Genomic DNA, 24,532 nt, shown 5'->3' on the forward strand with positions numbered 1-24,532 from the left:
TATGGCTAGGCTTGAGAAAGACTTGTGGATTCAAAATCCAGAATTCAGTCAAATGGGAAGAGAGGTTTTGGCTGTGTGAGGGAAGACCTCAGAGTCTGTCCCAACTCAGCCCTCCAGGGCAAGGGAATTTAAAGAGCCACATGGGGGAAGCGTGGGCGAATTTTAGTAAGAAGTACTAAAATTTCAGTGCTGGCTCAGCCTAGCACTGAAAACACGCTGGCTTTGGTGGGGTCCTCGCTGGTGTTGGTGGCAGGCACCAGAGCCCGAGCCCGAGGAAGTGAAGTAATCAGACTTCTCATGCACTGTCGCTGGTAATGCAAAATCAAGCAGCCACTTGTGAAGTCAGTTTGGCAGTTTTGTATGAAGTTAAATATACACTTACCATATGAGCCACTCCTTCTACTCCTGGATGTTTATTCAAGAGAACTAGAATAAAAAGTCCATTCGGGACTTGTACATCAATGTTCAAAGCACCTTTATTTATAATGGCCTAAAATAGAAACAACACAAATGTCCATCAAGAGGTGAATGGATACACAAACCAAGGTATACATACAGTGGGACTGCAGTCACCAATAAAAAGAAACAAACCACCATATACACGATATGGATGAATCTTAGAAGCATTCTGCTGAGTGAAAGAAACCAGGTAGAGAGTATATACCATACAAATCCATTTAAAAAAGCATTAGGACAGGCAAAAACTAAGCTGTATTAGTACCTGCCTGGCCAGGGACAGGGGCTCTATCAACTGCCCAGGGACACCAGGAAGATTTGGTAGATAACGAAAATATTCAGTATCTTGGTGGTGGTAAGGACTACACAGGTATATACATTGGTCAAAACTCATCAACTGTAGTCTTAAAAGAAGCACATTCAATTATGCAAAATATTCATTTTTATACAAATAACACTGATTTTCTACAACCCAGGTGCAGGGTTCAACTAAAGAAAACTCTCATCTAGATCACTCTGTGAGTCTCTAGAGACATCTGAAATTTATGCTGTTTCTCAGTTCCAGGGGAATTCCTGCCTAAGTGACATACACATACTGTAGGGACCCCGATGGAGTAGGCACACTTCTCCTGCTAGTACAGCTACACAGCCTGGACATTTCAGAGCAAACGTGACTCTAAGGGTGATAGAAGAAGGAAGGCTGGGGAGTGACCTCAGAACCCAGCTAACGATGTGGCAGGCAGTTCCGAGTTTTCTTTTTGTCTCATAAATCCTGGATCAAATACAAAAGAGGCTGACAACCAGCAATGCCGATGGGCACAGACTAAAAAACAAAGGACCAGGAAAGGGGAGCCTAGCAAGACAGAAGACTTTTAGGCAATATCCACCCCACTTAAGCCAAACTGGCTTAAGAAAAAACTGAGTCCCTCACCCCCCACCCACCGCTTAGTTCTCAGGACTTGCTCTTCCTCAAGTGACCACCGTTTCTTCTTTTAAAAAAAGTTAACACTTTTAACTGTGCTGGCTATGTGTCAGGGTAATTCATGCCTAATGATGGTCATAAAACCTCAAGGGTGCTTCACTGCTGGAGGAGCTAACATAACCAAATGATCCTTATGCTACTGTCTTCTGTGGCTATTTTATTGCCAGATCTCAAACACAAATCGTTTCTGTTCCTCATTCTCAGATTGGACCCTTGATTTTTTAAAAAATAGCCAGTTCTTTGACAACCCTAAATTCAGAAGGGAAATGCTTAGCAACCTGTCAGGGGGACTTCGTACCCAAATTACTTTTGGCACTCCCTCTATGGCCGCTTGGTGTTCCCAAAGGATTTCCTTTGGAATTTTAATTATAATTAGAGTCAGTAACATGCTCCACAATTTGCCAGTGTGGCCACTGTGAGGACTGCGCTGGTTTTTAGGCCCCCAGGATGAGAAAGACTTGAAGGACAAGGCGGCACACCCTTCTCCCTGAAGGCTATATGATTATTCAATCTACTCTGATAAACAAAATGTTATCCTTATAAACATATGCTTTGGTCACTGTATATTCTCAGGATGGGTAGAAGCAACTCACACAAATACCTCTCGCCAAAGGTTGTAAAAGGCTTTTTTCTAGTGGTTAAAATGCCTAGTCCATTAAGAGTGAGTGGGCCTTTTACAGGATGGTGTGAACAGTCTGTAAGGCCCTACAACACCAACAGTGCCTCTACTGCCTGCAACATATCACAGGACGGTGTGAACAGTCTGTAAGGCCCTACAACACCAACAGTGCCTCCACTGCCCGCACCATTTCACAGGATGTCTCCACTGCCCGCACCATTTCACAGGACGGTGTGAACAGTCTGTAAGGCCCTACAACACCAACAGTGCCTCCACTGCTCGCACCATTTCACAGGACGGTGTGAACAGTCTGTAAGGCCCTACAACACCAACAGTGCCGCCACTGCCTGCACCACCCAGACCCACAGGAAGAGCGAAAGGGCAAAACTGCATTTTGAAAAACAAACTTGCCGTGATATGTGTCAAAGCCAGCCCTGCTCAAAATAAGTCAGAGGATGACAAATACCATATTTCACTTATACATGGAATCTACAAAACAATACAAATGAACACCCAGAACAGACTCATAAAGACAGAACAAAGTGATGGTTGCCAGAGGGGAGGGGGCTGGGGAGAGGGGTGAAATAGATGAAAGCGATTAGGAGGTACAAACTGCCAGTTATTAAACAGATAAGCCACAGGGATGAAAGGGGCAGCAGGGAGAACAGAGTCAATGATATTGTGGTGACCTTGTATGGCGACAGATGGCAGCTACACTTACTGCCGTGAGCATTTGTAGTGTATATAAATGTCAAGTCCCTGTGTTGTATACCTGGAACTAATATTGTGTTAACTATACTACCCCTTCAAAACAAACGGGCCCTGCCCATGGCTTTAATGAACATGATATTTAAAGCTTATAAAAGACTGGCACTCTCCCCATATGAAATATCAGCTTGGAGGACTTTGAGTCTTCCAGGCATGACTGGCAGGATATACATGGGTTAAAAGGTGTTGTGTTTGATAACAACGATGCATGGGAGATGCAACATTTCATTTACAAGTAAGAAAGGCTCTAACCAACTATCTGGATGAGCACAAAATAACAGTGGTTTCACATTTGGGGCTGTAAGTTTTCATATTGCTGAAACCTCACTGGAAGGGGTTTCATCAAGCCATAACTAATATGTCTGTCAAGTGCTAGGTTCTTATGTCTTAAACCCCTACCTGCCACAATAAGCAGATGCCAGTCCACTCATTTTATACACTTCCATTGTTATGTCTTTTTCTCCCTAAACACAGGGGTTAGCAACCCACTCTCCACCAAGTTCCAATCAGTAGTGGCATCATGACATGTCCCAAGAGTGACTTGAGGCTACAGGGACAAAAGACAGTCCTGCTACTCTAACTCAACCTGTGTTCCTATGTTGTTCAACAATCTTCCTGAACTCTAAGCAAGTTTATCCCAATACAATTGGAAAGACTCAAGAACATTTCCAAGGAGACACTTTTCAACCTACCTGTTGTCAACAAGAAGACAGGACCTAGGCCCATCACAAGTGTCAGCAGGACATGACAGTGATCACACACCATGATGTCCGCCATTCTGCTGCATTGCTCCATCTGAACTTTGTGGGCTGGTCAATGAGTCGTGACAGGGAAGTAAAGCAGCTTCACGCTAAGACCCAGAATCCAGGTATCTCTGGATACCATGCCTTGACCCAGTTACAGTTACTGTGGTCTTGTCTTCAGGAACTAAAAGTTACGATAACAATGTGCTCCTTCAATTGTCATACTGACATACAAAACACTTAAATGCTTCTAAATTGAGTGTCTGCTCTCAAGTGCCACAAGGTACTAAGGGAAAAGTCCCCCATAAGAGTGACTTTCACTTGAGATGTGAAGTGTGACAGTTAAGCAGCAAAAGGTTATAAAAACAAAGCTCCCCAAGTGGATAACACATATAGGTAACAGAGATTATCTGTTTTCTGTTTGTCTCCTTTGTTTTTCTCTTTTCTTGCCTTCTTGTGAGATGCTAGATCATTCTTTTAGGATGCATCTTGTTTAAGATATGGTTCTTGAGTATATTGCTTTGTATAGTTTTCTTTGTGTTGCTCTAGATATTCCAATATACATATATAACTTATCATGGCCTACTGGTATTGATGTTTAATTACTTCAGGTATGAAAATCTTACTTCCATTGGGGTCCTTTTACCCTCCCTGCTTTAAAATATAATTGTTTCAGGCATTCCCAATACATATATGGAGCACCAAACATGCTGTTATAATTATAGCTTCAACCATCAAATATAGTTTCAGAAACTCATGGAAAGAAGGATGTTTTATTATATTTATCCCTATTTTTATTCATCCCACTGTTCTTTTCTTTCTGAAGTTCCAGCCCTTCTTTTGTGATCATTTTTTCAATCTGGAAAACTTCCTTTTGCCATTCTTTAAGGGTCTGTCTGCTAGTGACAAATTCTCTTAGTTTTCTTCCATCTGAGGATGTTTCTATTTCCCCCTTCCTTCCTGAAGATAGTTTCTATGGACACGGAATTTACAGTTGCCTATTCTTTTCTTTCAGCCCTTGAAAAATGTGGTGCCACTTCCTGCTGACTTCTATGGTTTCAGATGAGTTATCTGCTGTTATTAGAACTGGTTTTCCCCTGTAGGTAATGCATCATTTCTTTCTGATTCTTTCAGTTGTTTTTCTTTGCCTTTAGTTTTCAAAAGTTTGATTACGATAGGTCTTGGCATGGGTTTCTTGGATTTGGGATTCATTCAGTTTCAGGAATCTACAGATTTATGTCCTTCACTAAATTTGGGAAGTTTTCAACCATTATTTCTTCAAATGAATTTTTGGATCCCCGCTCTTTCTTCTCTCCTTCTGGGACTCCGATAATACAAATATTATAACTTTTGTTATTGTTCCACAGGTCCCAAGGCTCTGTTCATTTTTTTTCCTAGTCTATTTTCTCTCTGTATTCAGGTTGGATAATTTCTATTCACAGTTCGTAAGCTCACTCCTTTTATCATGTGTCACTTCCATTCTACTATTGAGTACATACAGCAAATTTTTTATTTTAGTTGTCGTATTTTGCTTGAATTTTACTGAAAAAAAATGACTGAAATGAAAGTGAGATCAATGGTGACCTTTAGAAGAATTATTTTTTTTTGCTCCATGACCAAGTAAAACTTGTCCTTTGCCCCTTTTTCTTTGACATGAGGCATATTAGGAAGGCCAGTAAGAAATATGGTAGGTCTTGAACACTCATTTCTGGAGACACTCTTGTGCTTTATCATATCAAATATATTAAAGCGATCACATATTTCATGTTAAATATAACTTTTCCTATAAAAATATTTGAAGGAATTTTAATAAAATAGCATTGAGATTTTTTAAAATTAAATTTTTTTTTTTCATTTCGAGAGAGTAGAAAACATTTTCGGAAGTCTTTATGGTTTGTGGTCCTAGATTCTGCATCTGTGCTGCCTAGTGGACTCACTGTTGATGAGAGTGGGTTTGACACCTGGCAGAACCTTGCCAAAGTTTTCTTTCTCTTCAGTTATAGCCATAATCTGCTTCTGCAGATTATAGCTTGACTATACCCTTTTCCATGTTTGGTTACTTAAGGGGAATTGTGCTTTTCTCCTCAAGTAGTTTATATCATTATCGAGGGAGATAGATCTGTGATCCAGTTTCACTCAGTCATCTTGACCCAAAAGCCTAACATTTTCTTGAAGAGTAAGAGCTATCATTTTTAGTCCCTTCTTGGTGGTATCTGTCTAATCCATGCCACTGTGAATTTCTGCTATCTTAGAATGTCTGTCATTCCTTGGTTGTCACTTATTTAGGTAACATTTCCCCCTAAATCACTAATTAAATCCTAATTAAATTAAATCAGTCTTAAATTTTGGCCTCTCAATTGCTTTCTTTTTAAATGGCTCAAAATTGCTCTCATCATTTTAACCAAAGTTGCCCAAGTCTAAAGCATATTCCTGTTCATCTACTAAGGACGAATATATTTTAGTTTACTTTTTACTACTACATTCAAGTCAATGCACATTTCTTCTTTTCTACTATTTTGCATGAAAATGACACCCAAAGTTCAGGTCACTACTTTTATTTTCTTTTCGCAATAGTGCTTGCTAAGTTTTTTTTCTGTTTGCCTCACTACCATACTTCCAACCATTTTCTATGTAATTTGTAATTAGGCTTATTTTAAGGTTTTGCCCTTTCTATTGTTTTGATCTGACAACCCTACAGTTACCAAGTTATATTTTTCTTCTCTGATAGCTCTGATGGTTGATGTTGACGATACTACTACTAAAAAGCCAATATGCTGCTTTTACACTAATACTGGAAAAATAGTAAAGAGATGAAATTAACAGGTGCTTTTAAAACTGAACAATAGGAAAGTGTTTTGTTGTTGTTGTTGTTTACTTTGTCTTCAAAGCCTTTCACAGACTAGATTTAAAGGTTTATGGAAGGTGGGCAAACACTATCTGGGTACTGTTACATCCTGTCATCTCTAGCTGACCTCTCTGAAGGGGGGGTGGATTTGACAAAGACATCATCTTCCACGGAGTGCTTGCATCTTAAAAGAGGAGCCTGGAGAGGCAGCTATGGATGGTTTGTTTCAGATGTTAGAGGAGAGTAGAGAGTATCTCTGTACTCCTCCATTTACAATTTGTTGAGCCACTGTTTCTAGGAGAAAAATATGAAAAAGAAAAGATTATTATTATACTGTCTATTATCGAGCACGTTACACCGAATGCAATGTTTTGTTGACTGTGCATTCCAGGGCAAGAATCATGAGTTCATGCAGCCAAAGGCCCTGTATTCCTCATCTTCTAACCCCAAAGGTCTAAACAGTGCCTGGTCTGTGCTTCATTTCAATAAACATTTGCTGAATAATACTCGAAATATTTAAAACACTTTGCCATGACCTTGTATCTGGAGGTTAAAACTGGATTTTCCAGTGCTTGAAAAAGGTATTTATTCATGACTGTAGGGATGATATTCCAAACCTACGAGGTTACCGTAGCACTGATTATAATGGTGGGTAATGGCTGCTCTCCTGTATGTAAACATGTTTCCTGGGTGCAGTAATGCCAGCGCCTTCTCCTCGGTGCACCTTCTCACCTCCAGCACTGGGGGGCAGCACAGATAATGAAATCAACTCCATTAGGTTACAGCTTGCAGGATCCTTCCACACCAGTTTACGGTACAAAATAGCCCCTTCCTTGCTTGTAGAAAACATCAAGTAACAAATGGTTGACTTTTAGGTTTTAGGATTAATTTTCCCAAAGTCATAGGAAAACCCAATACATGACCTTAGGCTATAATCTTACAGCAGACTTTCATCTGTTAAGTGAGGGGCAAGTCTAAGGGTCTTTCCAACTCTAAGATTGATGGTTTCCCAGGTTGATACTCTCTCTGCCACCCATCCTACTTTTGGTTTTTAAAGTATGGAGGTAAAATAGTAAACCAGGTTCACCTTCAGGTAAGTGGCTGGAGCTTCAGGGAAGAATCTGGGTATGAGAAAGAAGAGTCCCATGATCTTTTGCATGGTAACCCTATCTTCTTTCTTTAAAAAAAAATTGCCTTTTTCTTTTAATCTTTTCTCTACTCCAACTCTCAAAAAACTACCCAGAAATTAAACACAAGGGTACTCAAAGAGCCAGGGCATGCCAGCCCAAGAGTAGTAGGCTACTTCCCATAGGGGCCAAAGTCTGGGCACTGGGCTCTCTGCTCAGAGCCCGGTGGTAAAAGCTGGTGCCAAATAAGGTGGTTACAGTAGCTAGTGGTAACCTGGCCCAGAGGGGCTTTCTGCAATGGGGCACCCCTAACAGGGCCAGGCTGTGTAAGGATTTCTTGGTTTTGTCAAAGAGCTCCTTCCCATAGGCATCCAGGAGTGGGGTGCTATGCATCCCAGAGGACGCCAAGCCTAAGGCCCGGGCCCCAGGAACAGAAAACAGCTCCTGGTCTGCCCACAGCTACGTGTGACCTGTTTCCTAAATCTTAAATCTAGAGGAATGTGTTTATAAATCTCACATCAAAAATGTGAAATCATCTATTCAGGAAAATCTGGTATATGCAGTCTTCAGCAGTCAGCTGTGAAAAGGGACCAGTTGCACTTCTCTTGTTCATTGTATCTTTGATGTCAAACAGGAACAGCAATGTGCTTCTGGTCAGCTTCCCTTGTTCATTTTCCAAAAGCAGCTTGTCCATCCTGTATCCCAAAGTCAATCTGGGAAATTTTAACCATGGAAGCAAGGCTTCACAAAAGGAATTTAGATAAGAGGAAAGGGATCACCCCCTCAAAGAAAAAAAAAGCTTCTTTAATAGGAGTTTAAGAAAAAATAAGGAAAAGCCCTTAACTAATGATGGATTCCGGGGAGGTTGTGCTGACAATGTGGTTGTACTGGGAAGGAGCTGCTCCTTCTATTTCCTGGATTTATCCCCTTTATTCTTTTGAGTACCCTTTAGAGAAGAGCCTGAGGTAAGGACTTGGGTTGGGTGGTTTATTTGGGAAGTGATTCCAGGAAGCAAGAGTAAAGAGTGGGGAGAGTGGGACAGGGAAGAAGGAGCAGCCGGAACAAGGATGTGCTACTGAGGTTGCTGCTGTAAGCAACGGACTTGTTCCTACCAGCACCTTAAAGGAAGCTCACAGAAAACTGTCCAGAATTGTCCACCCAAAAAAGATGGAAGGCTTGAGCATTTGCCTGCCTGCTCCTGCCTTGTATTAGTTGAGGCTTCCTCTGAGGCTGTTAACGGTCAGGTGTTTCTGGGTTGCACTGGTGTGCAGGCAAACTCCTACAGTACTGGAGATGGCCGTGGGCACAGAGTTCAGCTTGACACTCAGGTAGGATGCTGACAGCACAAGCAGTCTACACTTCCATGGAACCATCCACCGTGGCTGAGAATGAAATGAAAAGTGGGCTGGGAGGACATGATGGGCCACTGGGTTGAGAGCTGACTCAGGCAAAAGGCCCCTGCCTAAACCCTGTGCTTTAGAAGGTGCCTCTCTGGCCTTCACCTGGCGGCACCTTCTCCTGCCTGGAGCTTGCACCCTCTCTTCTGGACCACATTCTGGGCACTCAGGATCTTGTCCAACCGGCCCTGAGCCCGCATGGCCTCTTCCATGAATCCATCTTCAAAGGGTAGACAGTGCTTGCCCAAAGGACACTCCAGGTGCTTCTGTCTGTGGGGGGTGAGGATGTGTGGATGGAGCTTGCCTGGGGCTTAGGGAGACTGCACAGGGGATGCGAGGCCCCTTTTGTGATGGACAGGGCTGGGATGAAAGGGAGGGGGATTGCTCCAGGCCTGGGGGCCAGCTTTCCCTCTGTCACCACATTCCTGTACAGAACACCAAGGAACCTGAGAATACCAACTTCACCCTCGGCCTTCTAAGTTATCACCATGCTGTATATGCCATGGTAGGAAACTACAACATGTTTTATTTAACAATTTGTTAACCTGATTTGTAACTCATAATCATGTAGACATGAGGCAAATGTGAGCTAGAAGTCAAGTTCCATTGTGTTCTAATTTTTGTGGCCTTGAACTAAGAAAAATACCTGGGAAAATAGGCTTTGTGTGCTTAAATGATTTCATAGAATTCCCAAGTTGATTAGCTTCTCTGATGATTCACGGTTTTTACTAAAATAAACTTTATATTATCTTTTAAAATTGAGGGATGCTATTTAGGTCAGCAATTAGAAGGCACTAGACTCAACATTTCTGTGAACCAAAGGATATGAATGACTAACAGCAGGGGAATTTTTACCTCAGGGTTGAATCTCAGAATATCACATGTGAAATTTTTCCTGTTGACTTGGTGGCCGAACATGGGGCAGGAAAGCACCAGAAGCAGTGCAATCTGGGACAGTAAAAGATGTGGGAAGTGGAGCAGGGGAACTGGGTCCTGTCTTACAGGATGAATCTTACAAGAAGAGAAGAAATTTTAGAAGAGAAAAAGACAGACATGCAGTTGAAGTGGGGATCACAGAAACAATGGCAAAGAGAAAGAACTAATCTAGCAATGTAAAAAAATGTATTGGAACTTGGACCCATATCTTGCCCCACCTATAAAAAATCAACTCAAAGCAATTTAAAGACTCAACATAAGACCTGAGACTGTAAAACTCCTAGGAGAAAATGTAGGCAAAAACCTTCATGACATTGGTCTTGGCAATGATTTCTTGGCTGTGACCCCAAAAGAATAGGCAACAAATGCAAAAAATAGACAAATGGGACTACATCAAACTAAAAAGTTTCTGCACAGAGAGCAAAACAACAACAGAGTGAAAATGCAGCCTACGGAATGGGAGAAAAAATTTGGACACCATACGTCAGGAAAGGAGTTAATTTCCAAAATATATAAGGAACTCAAACAACTCAATAGCAAGAAAATGAGTACTCCAACTAAAAAATGGGCTAAACACTTGAACAGACATGTCTCCAAATAAGACATATGAATGACCAACAGGTATGTGAAAGATGTTAGCATCACTAGTTGTCAGGGAAATGAAAGTCAAAGCGACAATGAGCTATCACCTCACAGCTGTTAAGATGGTCGTTCTGAAAGGAAAGAAGGAAGGGAGGGAGGGATGGAGGGAGGAGGGAGGTGGGATGGAGGGATGGAGGGAAGGAAGGAAGGAAGGAAGGGGGGAGGAAGGAGGGAGGAAGGAGAGAGAGCAATGTTAGTTGGTGAGGACGTGGAGAAATAGGAACCCTTGTACACTGTGGGTGGGAATGCAATATGGAAAACAGTATGGAGATTGTTCAAAAAATTTTAAATAGATCTACCACATGATCTAGCAATTCCACTTCTGGGAATTTAGCCAAAGGATTGAAATAGGGTCTTAAAGATATTATTAGCACACTCATCTTCCTTGCAGCACTATTCACAATAGGTAAGATGAGGAAACAACCTAAGTACCCATAGACAGATGAGTGGATAAAGAAAATGTGGTATAACTATACAATGGAATATTATTCCACCTTTAAAAAAAGAAAGAAATCCTGTATAATATGTGACAACATGCGTGAACTTGAAGACATTACGCTAGGTGAAATAAGCCAGTCACAAATGGACAAATACCGCATGATTCCACTCATAGGAGGTATTTAAAATTGCCAAACTCATAGAAGCAGAGTGGAATGCTGGTTGCCAGGGGCTAAAGGGAGGAGGAAATGAGGAGTTGCTACACAAAAGATATAAAGTTTCAATTACACAAGATGAATAAAATACTAGAGAGCTGCTGGACAACATAGTGTCTACAGATAACAATACTGTTTTTTTTTTTTGAGAGGGCATCTCTCATATTTATTGATCAAATGGTTGTTAACAACAATAAAATTCTGTATAGGGGAGTCAATGCTCAATGCACAATCATTAATCCACCCCAAGCCTAATTCTCATCAGTCCCCAATCTTCTGAAGCATAACGAACAAGTTCTTACATGGTGAACGAATTCTTACATAGTGAATAAGTTCTTACATGGTGAACAGTGCAAGGGCAGTCGTCACAGAAACTTTCGATTTTGATCACGCATTATGAACTATAAACAATCAGTTTAAATATGAATATTCGTTTGATTTTTATCCTTGATTTATATGTAGATACCACATTTCTCCCTTTATTATTATTATTATTATCATTATTATTATTTTTAATAAAATGCTGAAGTGGTAGGTAGATGCAAGATAAAGGTAGAAAACATAGTTTAGTGTTGTAAGAGAGCAAATGTAGATGATCAGGTGTGTGCCTGTAGACTATGTGCTAATCCAAGCTAGACAAGGGCAATAAGACATCCACGGATGCAGCAGATTTCTCTCAGAACGGGGGGGGGGGGGGGGGAGGTTCTAAGCCTCACCTCTGTTGATCCCCAATTTCTTACCTGATGGCCCCCCTGCGACTGTGCCTGTCTTAGGTTGTTCCTCCCTTGAGGAATCTTACCCGTCTCTGGCTAACCAGTCATCTTCCGGGGCCATAAAGGGAAATGTAAAGTTGGTAAGTGAGAGAGAAGCCATATTGTTTGAAAAGGTTAGCTTTTTACTTCTTTGCATATTTATGCCCTGTGGCTTCTATGCCCAGCAATCGTCTTGAGGTAACAATAATGTTTTAAACACTATTATATTAAAAATCTGTTAAGAGGGTAAATTGCATGGTAAGTGTTCTCACCACAATATAATTTTTAAAAAATCATACCAATGTCATTTCCTTCCAAATCTCCGATGTCTGGTATTCTTTTGACAAGCTGGATATGAAGTAGAAATCTTTCTTTGAGTCTATTATTATTATTATTTCATTAGTAGATAACAATTATTGAGTGCTCACTATGGGACATGCTCTCATCAAAGACCTTTACATCTGTTGTCCCGACCTTAAGGGTTAGGGATTTTTATTATCACCCCCATTTTATAGATGAAGGAATAGAGGCACAGGAGGCTAAGTAACTTGACCATATCCAACAGCAAGTAAGAGATGAAGCCCAGAGGTGAATCCACATAGTATCCTTCTATTATATGAAGGTCACTATTTTTCTATATTTACTGTGTTATGAATATACCTATTTCCAAAAGCGTTTTAAAGCTACTTTAAAGCTTTTAACTTCAGAGCTTAGCTGTTAATATGGAGTGAAGTTGACAAGCATCTGTGGGGACCCACTGTCTATTGGTACTGTGAGACACTTAAGGATGATACAACAATGAATAGGCAAGAGTTAATAGTAATTTATACCTGCCACTGAACAGATTATAACATAAGACAGAAAGTGGCCAATGTTCAAATGCAGAAGTGAGGAAGATTATCTCTCAGGGTTGAGGTTTAGGGAGTGTCTGGGAAGAAGTGACTTTACTCCTGGGCTGGGCCTTCAAAGATGGGTAAGGTTTTGACAGTTGGACAATGAATTTTGAAGTCCCAGCCATGTCAACAGACTGTACTCACATGCATTGTTATGTCTACCAAGATTCAGTCTTAGTACATGTTAAAAGTATTTATGGAGCACCTGTGGTGTACTCTATGCTTAGGTAGGCACCAGATGTACAGAGAATGTATGACAGAGTCTCTGCTCTCATGTAACTTACACTCAAAAATAGGCCACAAATATGTATATAAATATAATAGAGCGTGATAGACATATGGAACAACTGATCATTTTCTGTTCTATTTTGTAGAAATTTAAACTTAAGGCATTTCATCCCTGTTTGCCAAAAGCCCATTGCATGATCTTGGAGGCATTTCCAGTTTGTGGTCTCATATATATTGTAGTAGCATCTGTGGGTGAAGTACTGGTTTGTAACTATGACAGCCGCCCAGACAGTAGGGCAGGAGTTGCATTGAGAGCCATAGAAGGCACTGCCCACAAATCTCAGCAAAGGGGAGGAAGTGCTATGACAGAGGAATAAGATGACATCGATTTGTTCTTTATGAAAGTCCTGTGAGTATCTTGTAGGCATAAAGCTCCAAGCATGCCAACAAGCCCTCATGCCACAAGACTGACACTCTTCTGATCCCTCTTTTCATAACAAGAGCCTCCAATACAGTTTTTCTAATGTTGTAGAGCAAGGAAAGCAAAGACAGGAAAGGAGCTAACATTTGTTAGGACCTTGGTGCTCTAAGGACCAGGCATGGACCATGCCATTTGTGTTGGTTGACTTTTATCCCCCTGTCAACTATGACATGTAGACATCAGTCTCCATTTTGCAAGTAAGATTCAAACTCTACCCAAGGTCATGCAGTTTGCATGTGTAAGGGCTGGAATGATCATGCAGTCTATGGGATTCCCAAGTCCCAGTCCACCATATAGTGTCCATTTTACTTTGCAATCAACATAACTCGGCAATTTCTGCCCTAAATTAACAAGTGGGAATACTGGTTTCTACACCTCAACTTAACATCCGTGGGTCTGCTCTTAGTGTTTGGAGTTGTCATTACAATAATATGCTTCTACTTGAGTAGTGGGCATTATACTACTCAGTCTAGAGATTTGTGATATTCTAGTCTAAATTGAATGAACGCTATTAGGTTCTTGAAGGTTAACCTCATATGATATAATAGAAATAAGTGGAATTGCAATTTGTTCATACTTCTGAACTTAAAATTAGTCAAGACGAAGTAGATATTTAAAAAGATGTCTCTAGTCTTTACTCACATAATATATTTTTCTATCAAACAATATACATGGGCAAATAAAACCCACTTAAAATGCTAAAATCATTTTCTCTATTTCTTGAAGCAAAAAAGAATGATGCTGAACTGTTGACTACTAGACAGCAATGCAATATTTCAGGGAAACCAACTGAGTAAGGAAATCCCCTCAAAGATGAGTGAATCATAAACTTAGATGCAGCATGGACACCAATTAGCGCGTTCAAACTTAGGGAGGCACTGTGGGTTATTTTAAGTTTTTGAGGGACACAGACATCTGGTGGACACCACATGAATTACTACCGTGAAGTTTAGATCTACTACTCAATAAAGAGAATTGTTAGGTATTTCTTTTGGCTTGAGGACACCAGGAACCAAGAAAGTTTAGGGATCTCTGGAATAGAAAGATTAGTGGGCATGAAATATAAGTGAGAATTATTTATTTAGTGTAACCCTGTCATTTTTTACGTGCGAAAACTGAGGTCCAGGATGGCTGAAATCTTAAAACTAGCGAGGCTTAAATACCCAGCCTCCTCCGTTCCTTGAAGGGCTCTAAGCAAAAAGATCTGATGAACTTGACAGTGGGCTGAAGCTGCCAATCTGAGGCTTCTCCTCTCTGCCTCTCAGATTTCTTGTCAAGTAGATCCAAGCTTTGGAGCCCCAGTATGACCCTATACCAGCTGAATAGCTTAAGCTAAGTTCCTTGCCTTCCATGAACCTCAGCTTCCCCATTTTGAAAATAACTGGTGTGCTAATAATAGGTAAAAATGAAGTCCCTTCTAGAATCAGTAGAAATCATGCACTTGAAAAAGCCTTGTAAACTGCCAAGCACTTTATAAATGACTGGGTTTCATTAAATAGTATTTAAACATCTACTATGTGCCAAGCACTGGAGGGCCAACAAGAAAAACAAGATCACCTCTGTGTTTAAGAGGTTTTTATCTCCTGGAGGGGAGAAATAGAAACAATCACAATAAAAATTGGTAAATATTATAAAGAGATAGAGACCAAGTACAATGTGGGCAGAGAAGAAAGTCTTTCTGAGGTCAGAAGTCCCTGTGGAGGGGGCAGGGCTCCAGGTGTGCCTGAGGGCGAGGAGGTGACAGGAGGGGGAGGAAGAGCAGCCCAAGGGGTGGGAACAGTCTGGACAAGGAGCGATGACGCGACAGAGTACCTTCAAGGCAGCGCATGTCATGCCCTGTGGCTGGAGGGCGGACGGGAAACAGGAGATGGAACATTAGAGGCAGGAGACTGGGTATGTGTGTTAGATCCTGGTCACTGAGGGCCTGGTATTCCTTTCAAAGGAGTGGCTGTTACTCTTGAAAACTTGCGCAGCACGTAGCCCCTCTTCCCCACCAAGATCTCAGAAGGAGGCTCTGTAAATCTGGGCAGTTTTAATGTGGACAGCAGTGCCACAAGTTATTGGACAGTGGTTTTCATGTTTTTCTCGGCTATTTAATTCTGTTACTGTCACTAAGTGAATGTCATCTTCTGGTCTGTCAACTCCGAAGTTATTAAGTTTGGCAACAACAAAGTTGTTGTCGCTCAGCCAAGTGCACTGAGCGTGGTGCGAAAAGGATTTGATGGGGTTCGTGATCAAAGGGAACTCAGCTCTGGTGTCAGTTCTAGCACAATGTCAAGCAGGTAGCCCCCATCACCTGTGTGCCTCAGGACCAGCATGTAACAAGCAGTGGCACTGCCAGAACCCAGAATGGAGATGGAGCCATCCTTTGGGGAGGTCTCTGCAAGCAATCTCTGCTGACCATACAGACGCTCTGGGGTCCAATTGTTGAACAAACTGACCTTGGAGGAGTCCAGCTCTTTCCTCCAGAACTGGGTGGGTTTGGACGAGGTCCTGGGGGACTCTGGAAGCTGCCTCCACCCCCAACTCCAGCAGTAGTGAGATGCCTAAAACAAATAAAAGCGGGAAATATTCCTGTAGTCATTACTTGCTGTGGATAAAATGAAGGTTCCTGTGGCCAGGATTCTCACCTGGCCCTGGTTGGCTGCCTCACTACACACCTGTGGGCAATATGTTGTTACTGACTCTATATAAGGAGCCCTGCCCAGCACTCTGGGAGACATGGTGGCACGGCTGCAAGGCTGCAGGAGGGCAGAGCAGAGGCTGGAGTGGTGGCAGCGTCGAGGACAGAGGCCCAGAGGACGGCTGTGCAGGTAGAGAGGCCCAGAGGCAGGGACTGGCTTGCTGCAGGCACACTCGCTCTGAGTGAACAGGATGTTAGTGACTGACCTACCACTGTGGAAACAAAGTTGGCTATAACCCTTTCACCCCAAGAACGTTTTACTATCATTTCTTTGATCACATTGAATTCATAGTGAACTTGCCAGGGCTGAAACCCATTGGCAAGACACTTGCTTTCTTTGTTTTATTTTAGATTATAGTTTTTATTATGGAGAATTTCAAGTGCATATAAAATTAGGCAAAATTTGCTCCTCACCCTTCCCAAATAGTGGCATCATTCAGTCTTTACTTTTAAAACCATAAGGTCTCCTCAGCAATTCTCTAGATTCAGGAAAGACAAAGTCTTAGGCAGTTTCTGGTAATCGGCTGACCACCACCTGCGGCCAACCAGCACTCTGTCCTCTAATACTATACCTTAGTCCCCCATCCCAGGGTTCCCTTTCTCTGGTTTTAGTTGCCCAGGGTCAACCTGAAGCAGATGGTTCTCCTTCCGATGCTGGCGTCAGTGGTCGCCTAGCATTACATCGCAACGCCTGCACCATCCGCCTCACATCATCACATCAGCATTTCATCATCTCTTCTCAGTACAAGAAGGGCGAGTATCCACCGTCATAAAATATTTTGAGAGAGATCACATTCACATAACTCTTGCTACAATATATTGTTATAATACTTTTATTTTGTTATTGTTGCTGTTAATGTCTTGCTGTGCCTAACTTACAAATTAGACTTTATCACGGGTATATTAGCGCAGGGAAAAAGCCTAGTGTGTGTAGGATTCAGTACTGTCCTTGGTTTCAGGCACCCACTGGGGGCTTTGGAATGCAGACCCTGAGGATAAGGGGGAGCTCATGTACTTCTCGCTGAGCCAGGCAACGCCTGTCAAGACAGAGGGCTCCACCGCCTTTTGAAAGAGGTGCTCTCTTGTTTTCTGTCTTCACCTCTCCTATTTGTCGCTTCCTTTCAACATTGCCGTTTGCTTTGGTCAGGGCTGAATCAATCAGTGGTGAGTTAAAGTTAAACCCTGGGAGGAAGCAGGGTTCAAACAGGACAGAGAGATGGCAAGTGATCCCCCATTTCAGGGCACCAGACAGCAGAGCGCCTGGGCTGTATGGCACCTCACTCCCTCCCTTGCTGCGGTCAGACCTGATGAACAGACTTCTGCAGCTGACTCTGGGTACTGGGTGGCTCCGTCTCCTGGACTCAGAACTCCTAGATCAGGGAGTTGGTACCATGCTTAATTATTATTTGTTCAGTACTTATTATTATACGCCAAGTATTGCATTAAATACATTAATCCTCACAACTGCCCTTTGCTTTAAGTTCTATCATTACCACCTTTGAATTAAGTTCCACTATTACCACCATTTTACAGACAATGACTGAGGCTGGTGGAAGCTAAGTAGATTCTCCCAAGTCATATAGGACGTAACTGGCAGAGCTGGAATTTGAACTCAGGTCTTGCTGACTCCAAAGCCCCAGTTCCTCACTGGAGTGACAGGAGCAGGAAGGGGGTTCTTCAGGAGGACCCCAGCGTCCTGACACTCTCATATGTGTCTAATATCACTGCATGTGTGTTTGTCTTTCTTGATATGTTAGTGCTGGCTGGTTTTAAAACTAAATGAAACCGATTATACATAGGGATTGGTGTCATCTGAGATTAATGTCTTCACTGATATTTGGATGGTTATCAGCTACCTTCCCTTCTCATTTGTTTCTTTGGAACTGCAATAAGTTCATATCCCTCTTAAACACAACATGGAGCTTTGAAAAGGTAATGTGCATACAACATAAGACAATGTCCACTGGTAATACATCTACATTGAAAGGTCTCAGTCAAATCTATATCACATTCTTCTCTGATAAAACTTAGAATTCTCCGTGGCTTAGATGAGTCTCAAGTCTGCTGTTCAGTGGAGTGCAGGAGCCAGCTTATGCTGGCTCATAAAAACTAGCTGTGTAGACCCCTTCCCAACTTGGAATCGGTGAAGTCATGTCGATTGGCCATGACAGAAGTATTTATACCATGTGTATTAGTTTCCTAGGGCTGCCTTAACAAAGAACCTCAAAATAATTGAGAGTTAACTATTACTATTTTATGTATTTATTAGTTGTTTATTTTCTTAACCAATGTAATAATGCGACTGATTGATATTATAAACATAATATCCATGATATAAATGTACTGAATTCTCCTAGACAGTTCCAGAGGTCAGAAGTCAAGGTGTCAACAGAGTTATATTCCCTCTGAAATTCTGGGTAGAATTCTTCCTTACCTTTTCCTGTCTTCTGGTGGTGGCCATCAATCCTTGGCATTCCTTGGCTTGTAGATATATCACCCCAATTAAGCTTCTGTGTTCACTGGCACTCTCCCAGGTGTCTCTTCTTATAAGGACATCAGTAATATTGGATAAGTGGCCACCCACCACAGTATGATCTAACCTTAATTACATCAACAATGATCCTATTTCCAGATAAAATGAAATATTCTGAGGTAATGAGGGTTAGGACCTCAACATATGTTTCTGGGGGATACAATTCAACCTATAACACCATGGAAATCAGGCAGTGCTACAAATCAGGGCTTTTTTTTAAGAGTTCACTGCCAGCGTATCAGTGTGTTAGTCTGCCACTTGATATCAGGAGAGGGCCACTTATGTCAAATACCACTTTTCCATGGGACTTTTCCTTCAGAAATTTCCTCATTCTCCAAATGGACTGTACCCGGCCTGGCAGATCAGAGGTAAAAGTGGTAACAGCCTACCTGGGATTTGCCAGCCATTTCTTAAACTTTTAAAATTTTCTTATATGCACTTCCATTATAAAAAATTGAAAAATATAGAACTGTACAAAGTTTAAATCATTCATAGCTTTATCATCCAAAAAGAGTTATCATTAATTCTTGATAAATTTCCTTCAAAATATATTTGGAACTTTTTTTTACTATTTTTCCTCTGTGCTTTACCTGTTTGAATGCTTTGTTCTCCTTCCCTCATGCTTTTTATTTTATGTATTTAAAAAAATGCATGAGTAACAATACATGAAGATGACATTCCAGTTATAAAATTACACAGTAAGACTAAGCTAACTCTGTCTTGACCACCACCCTGAATCCCAATCTTCCATCTGGAATTAGGCACTGTCCCCTGTCTCGAGTGGATTCTTCCAGCCTTTTTAAAATGAATTTTTATTCAAACATATTTTTGTTCATATAAGTGATATAGTTTTTTGTGTAAACAGAAACCGTATCATACTATGTATTTTATCCTAGTGTTGTTCATACTTAAGTATTTTATACCAAAAGGGAATATTTAGCCCTTGCAAAGAATTCAGAAAATACGCTAACGTGCAAAAAAGGAATCCCTCATTTAAAAAACAAGTATGTTTAACATTTTGTATCAGATTCTTGCCGACTGTGCCATTCTATCAGTAGACTGCCTGTCATATGCATAACTTTTTTGGTATCCTTTTAGAAGAGGCCAAAATTTCTCAAAAATGTTCTGGGAGGTTCTGTTCTCATGTTCTACTGAAGTCTGTTCTTTCTCTGAGTCTTTGGGACGGCTTTCTTTCCCCGATTCTACAATATTTTCTCGTAGTTCCATAGTCGTGCTTGCAAACAGATCGCGTGGTTTGTCCTTAGTCCCACTCTGCCCACTTGAGGGCTATCTCGATCCATCTCAGATCTACAGTCGCATGGAGGACGACACACTGTGCCCAAACGGTGTCCCTGTCCAACCGGCATTCATAGAGAGCACCCTTGCTCTCTGAAATGATAGCTCTCCTAAATCGTCCGACTTTCTGACACCCTTAATATATGTACTTCGTGAGAAACTACAATTCCCATGGGGATAGGTTCCTGGGCAACCCCGCCTCCACGCCTGCGCATTCTGAGCGCGGACTACAACTTCCAGGATGCATCGTGCGGCCGCCCGCGCAGCCCGACTTCCGGCCGGGGCGTTTCCTAGGTAACCGGCTTGCCAAGGCTAGAAAAAGTTTAAGGTGGGAGGGGCTTGTGGGCCGTTTGGGAGCAACTCATTTTTTTTTGTCGCAAAAAGCGGCAGTCCTACAGCAGAGATACGGCTGCCTCGTTTTCTGGTGTTGCCCGGAATGCTTCTCCGGCTCTAGGCAAGCCCCGCCCGGTGTCCGCGGCTCGCTCCCGTCCATGCCCTGGTCCAAGTGAGCTCGCCCTTGGCAGTTGTCCGAAATCAGGCAGTTGTGAGACAGAGCGACAATCTTGGGTTTTGTTGGAGTGGTGGATTTTTTTTCTCTTTAAGTCTATACAAGCATTTAGTGGGAAATCCGAAGACTGTAGAGTGGGCTGTATGTCGGTTATTTCACCCTCGAAAAGTCACGTGCTTCCTTGAAAGGTTGTTCCTAGTTACAGTTTTGTATTTGGTTTCATTTGGGCCTCGGATCCCTCTTTTTACGATCTTCCAACTGCTGGTTATTAATGTGTTTTGAAGACAGACCCCTGGAAGAATGCCTGGACTTAAAAAGGAATTGAGAATTCTCCTAACCCACCGCTTGACTGACACCCTTAATATATGTCATTACTATATGTAATATATGTGACAAGAGATCCTTAATATATGTAATTAATGAGAATCTACAATCTCCACCCCAACCCCTATAAAGCAAAACGTTCTAGTTCAGAAATGAGGGGAATGTCAGACTGAAATGGATTGAAGAGTGAATGGCGGGTTGGGACCCAGCTCTGCTGTTCACTAATTCTGTAATCTCACTCAGGTTGATTCACCTCTGAGTCTCAGTTTTCTCATCTGTAAAATAAGGAAAGTTTTATCTTTCCTCCCCACATGACAGTTTTTGTGAGAGCAATTCAAAACAAAGTATGTGAACATAGTTCTTAAACTCCATAAACTCCACCGTCACACAAAAATGAGTTGGTACTGATAATAATGGGACAGGTGTAATGAAAGGCCAGGGCAACTAGAAAAGCCAGTTACAGAAGAGTTGAAACTGATGACCATGGCGGGTCAAGGCTGGGGAGTAAAGCAAGTGAATGTGGAGAGACCTGAGAATCTGGGAGAAGACGGATGGGTCAGAGGGCAGTGTATCTGACTCCTCTCTAAGCGTGAGGATGAAAGGAAACACACCCAAACAGTTCACAGTCGTCTGCCTGACGTCCAGCACAGTGTCCAGCACAGTGTCCAGCTCTGGGTGCCTTGGCTCACGTCTCCTCTGCCCAGAACACTCTCACTCCATGTGTCAGTCAGGGTTCTCCAGAGAAAACATAGACAGTAGGAGGCGTGTGTGTGTGTGTGTGTGTGTGTGTGTGTACACATATATATTAGTGTATATACACACATGTATGTGTACACATATACATAACCACACATGTATATATTAGTATACATGCATGTACACATACCATATGTATGTGAATATAGAGTAGAACACACATAATATATATATGAGATAAATTAAGAGTTTTATCTCAAGGAACTGGCTCGTGCAGTTGTGGGAGAGGGCAAACCTGAAATCTGTACAGCAGGCTGGAAACTCCGGCAGGAGTTGACGTTGCCGTCTTGAGGCAGAATTTCTTCTTCCCCAGGGAAACCTCAGGTTTGTTTTTAAGGTCTTCCAGTTGATTGATGAGGCCCACCCACATTATCCTGGGTGACTTCCTTTACAGACTGTACATGTTAACCACATCTACAAAATGCTTTCATGGTAACACCTAGATCAGTGTTTGATTAAATACCTGTGCTTTAGAGCCTAGCTAAGTTGACATATAAAATTAACTATCGTATCTCAGAAAGTCTTTGCTCAAATGTTATGTTTCCTTAATATTTAAAAGTGCAGTCCTACACATACACACAGACTTACGGTCCTCTCTGGCTTCTCCTCTCTTATTTTTCCCATAGCACAGATCTTTAAACCACCGCTCTGTATCTTCTTATGATGACTGGCTTCCTGCGCCTTCTTGAATGTATACTCTCCAAGGGCAGGGATTTTTGTCTGTTTTGCTCACTGTTGTATCCTCAGCATCTAGAACAGTACCCAGTACATGGCAGGCTCAGTAAATCTTGGTGAATGACTGAATGAAGTGTTAAGGTGGGCACTCGAGGCGTATTTGTTGAATGAATTTAGAGCTGCATCCTGTGGTATTTCTGAACAGCCTCAGTAGGAGACAGAAATAAGAATGAAAGAATAGCAAATTATAGGGGGAAAAAGGGAGGAATTTCAATTTGATATCAGGAGGTGGAAGTAGTGAAGACGCAGCACAGACAGACTTGGGTGTGTATTCTCTATATACCCTTACTCAACTGTGTGGCTTTAGACAGGTTATATAATCTCTCTGAGCCTCAGTTTCTTCATCTGTAAACTGGGAATATCAATACCTAGTACATGGGGTTGTTCCAATAATGAAGAATTGATTAATAAGATAGGTTTAGTATAGGGCCTGGCATGTAGTGAGCATTTATTAAGAGGTGCGTGTTGATCACTGAAGTAGACTAAAAGTAAAATTATTGGAATGTAAAAGATGAAAGGCTTGTGAGTTTAGAATGCTAACATGGGAAGTGATGTTTGGGCTTTGCGGAGGGGTGGAACATAGCTCACTTTGATTCCGGATCCTTTTATTTAGTTTCAAAACCGAATGAAAATCTTTCAGCATATTCATCCCAGAAAACATGAATTGACACCAAAGCCCTCAGTTTTCCCATGCTGCCATTTTAAGTGCTGGGCTAGTTGGTTCCAGGTCAGAGGCCCCATTCATTTGCTTCCTTCCGATAGCAGAGAGCAGATGTACACCCTTTGCGCTGACGGTCTACTCACCAGGGTTCTTTTATTTTCTCCTGAGGTTGTTGCTTTGGATAACAAGAGAGATGTTAGATTCCAGCAAAGCTTTGTAAACCCCCTGTCCCCACTGCACCATAAGCATTACCACGTTCTGATCCCCTCTGATAAACCATCATCATTTTCTTGCTATGTGTGTTTTTCAGAAAAGCACTAATTTTGAAATAGATTGTGGATCTGGTCATTCTATGACATCATGTCTGGTTTTAGCATCTTTTGAGGAAACATTTATAGTCACGAAGCAAAGTAGATTTCATATAGAAAAAAGATGAAGGTCGTATGTTTGAGGTTTTTCTTTCGGGTCTTTCTGCTTCCTGTAGTATCTGACTCCAGCCAGTTATAATGTTTCATGTTTATTTAAGGTGTGGGCAGATTGTGAAAAAATAGACAGTTGGCTACAGCTTTCTGAGCTCCAGTTTTGCTTCTTGATTTCTGCTTTGCCCTGTGATGAAAAAGAAAGGAGGGGGGAGAGCTATGTTTAACCATGATAGGTTCTTTCAGCCATTCCTTTTCTGATGCCAGGTCATTTTGCAGATACAGAGGACTGTGGAATTTGGAGTAACCTTTTTTTTGAGTGTCATCCAATTCAGGATGGTTGGACTTCAGTTGGGAACAGTGGTCACCTCGACCTTCCTTCAAGATTACAAGATAATTTCTTGTCTAAATGCTAGGGATGGCTCATAAAAGAAACACTGTTCTGTTCTGTTTCCAAAGTGGGAAAAACACTCATTTAAACTGAATTATTCCTTGTTCTCTTGTGCATTTTGTTTTAGACATGTTCATAATAAGCAATTAAAGCAGTACTTTCAAATATTATTTTCAAATTAAGGATAATTGAATGCCAGTTTGATTAATGCTAAATTGAGACAAATTGATGTCCTGTCCAAAGCATTAGAATATCTTGAAAAATCCTTCCCTCGTAGGAATAGCCTATGATAAAATTGAATATGACTTCACACTTGAATTTGTTTTATTTTAGTGGTGGGATGTCCAAATCTGTATTCTTTCTGGTAATCAAAGCATCTGGCACAGATGAAAACCTCACCTCCCATTATTAACAGTATTTTGCAGCCCCAAATCTTTCACTGTACAACCTAGGGGGTGCCGTTCACATCATTCTGTGTTTTTTTGCATGAAGGGGCCATGATTATTTATTCCCGTCAGTTTCTTTAAAGATGGAAAGGAGAATAATTGAGGTTGTTTTTATACATTGCTCTTCTCATTCCTGAGATATGACAGTGTGGTCACTTTAGAGTAAACCCTAGATTCCTGCCATCATACAATCAGTGGCCTTTGCGGATGGCTTTTTCACTTAACATTTTCAAGGTACATTCATGTTGCAGCATGCGT

The 24,532-nt window shown here is 41.6% G+C and overlaps 1 pseudogene; it reads right to left on the bottom strand.

The window, feature by feature from the left end:
* Positions 1-15,523: 15,523 nt before the first annotated feature.
* On the bottom strand, positions 15,524-16,905 carry LOC108403375 (protein N-terminal asparagine amidohydrolase pseudogene; annotated as a pseudogene).
* Between the last annotated feature and the right edge of the window lie 7,627 nt (positions 16,906-24,532).

Source organism: Manis javanica, chromosome 12 (genome assembly GCF_040802235.1).
Source record: "Manis javanica isolate MJ-LG chromosome 12, MJ_LKY, whole genome shotgun sequence".
NCBI lineage: Eukaryota > Metazoa > Chordata > Mammalia > Pholidota > Manidae > Manis > Manis javanica.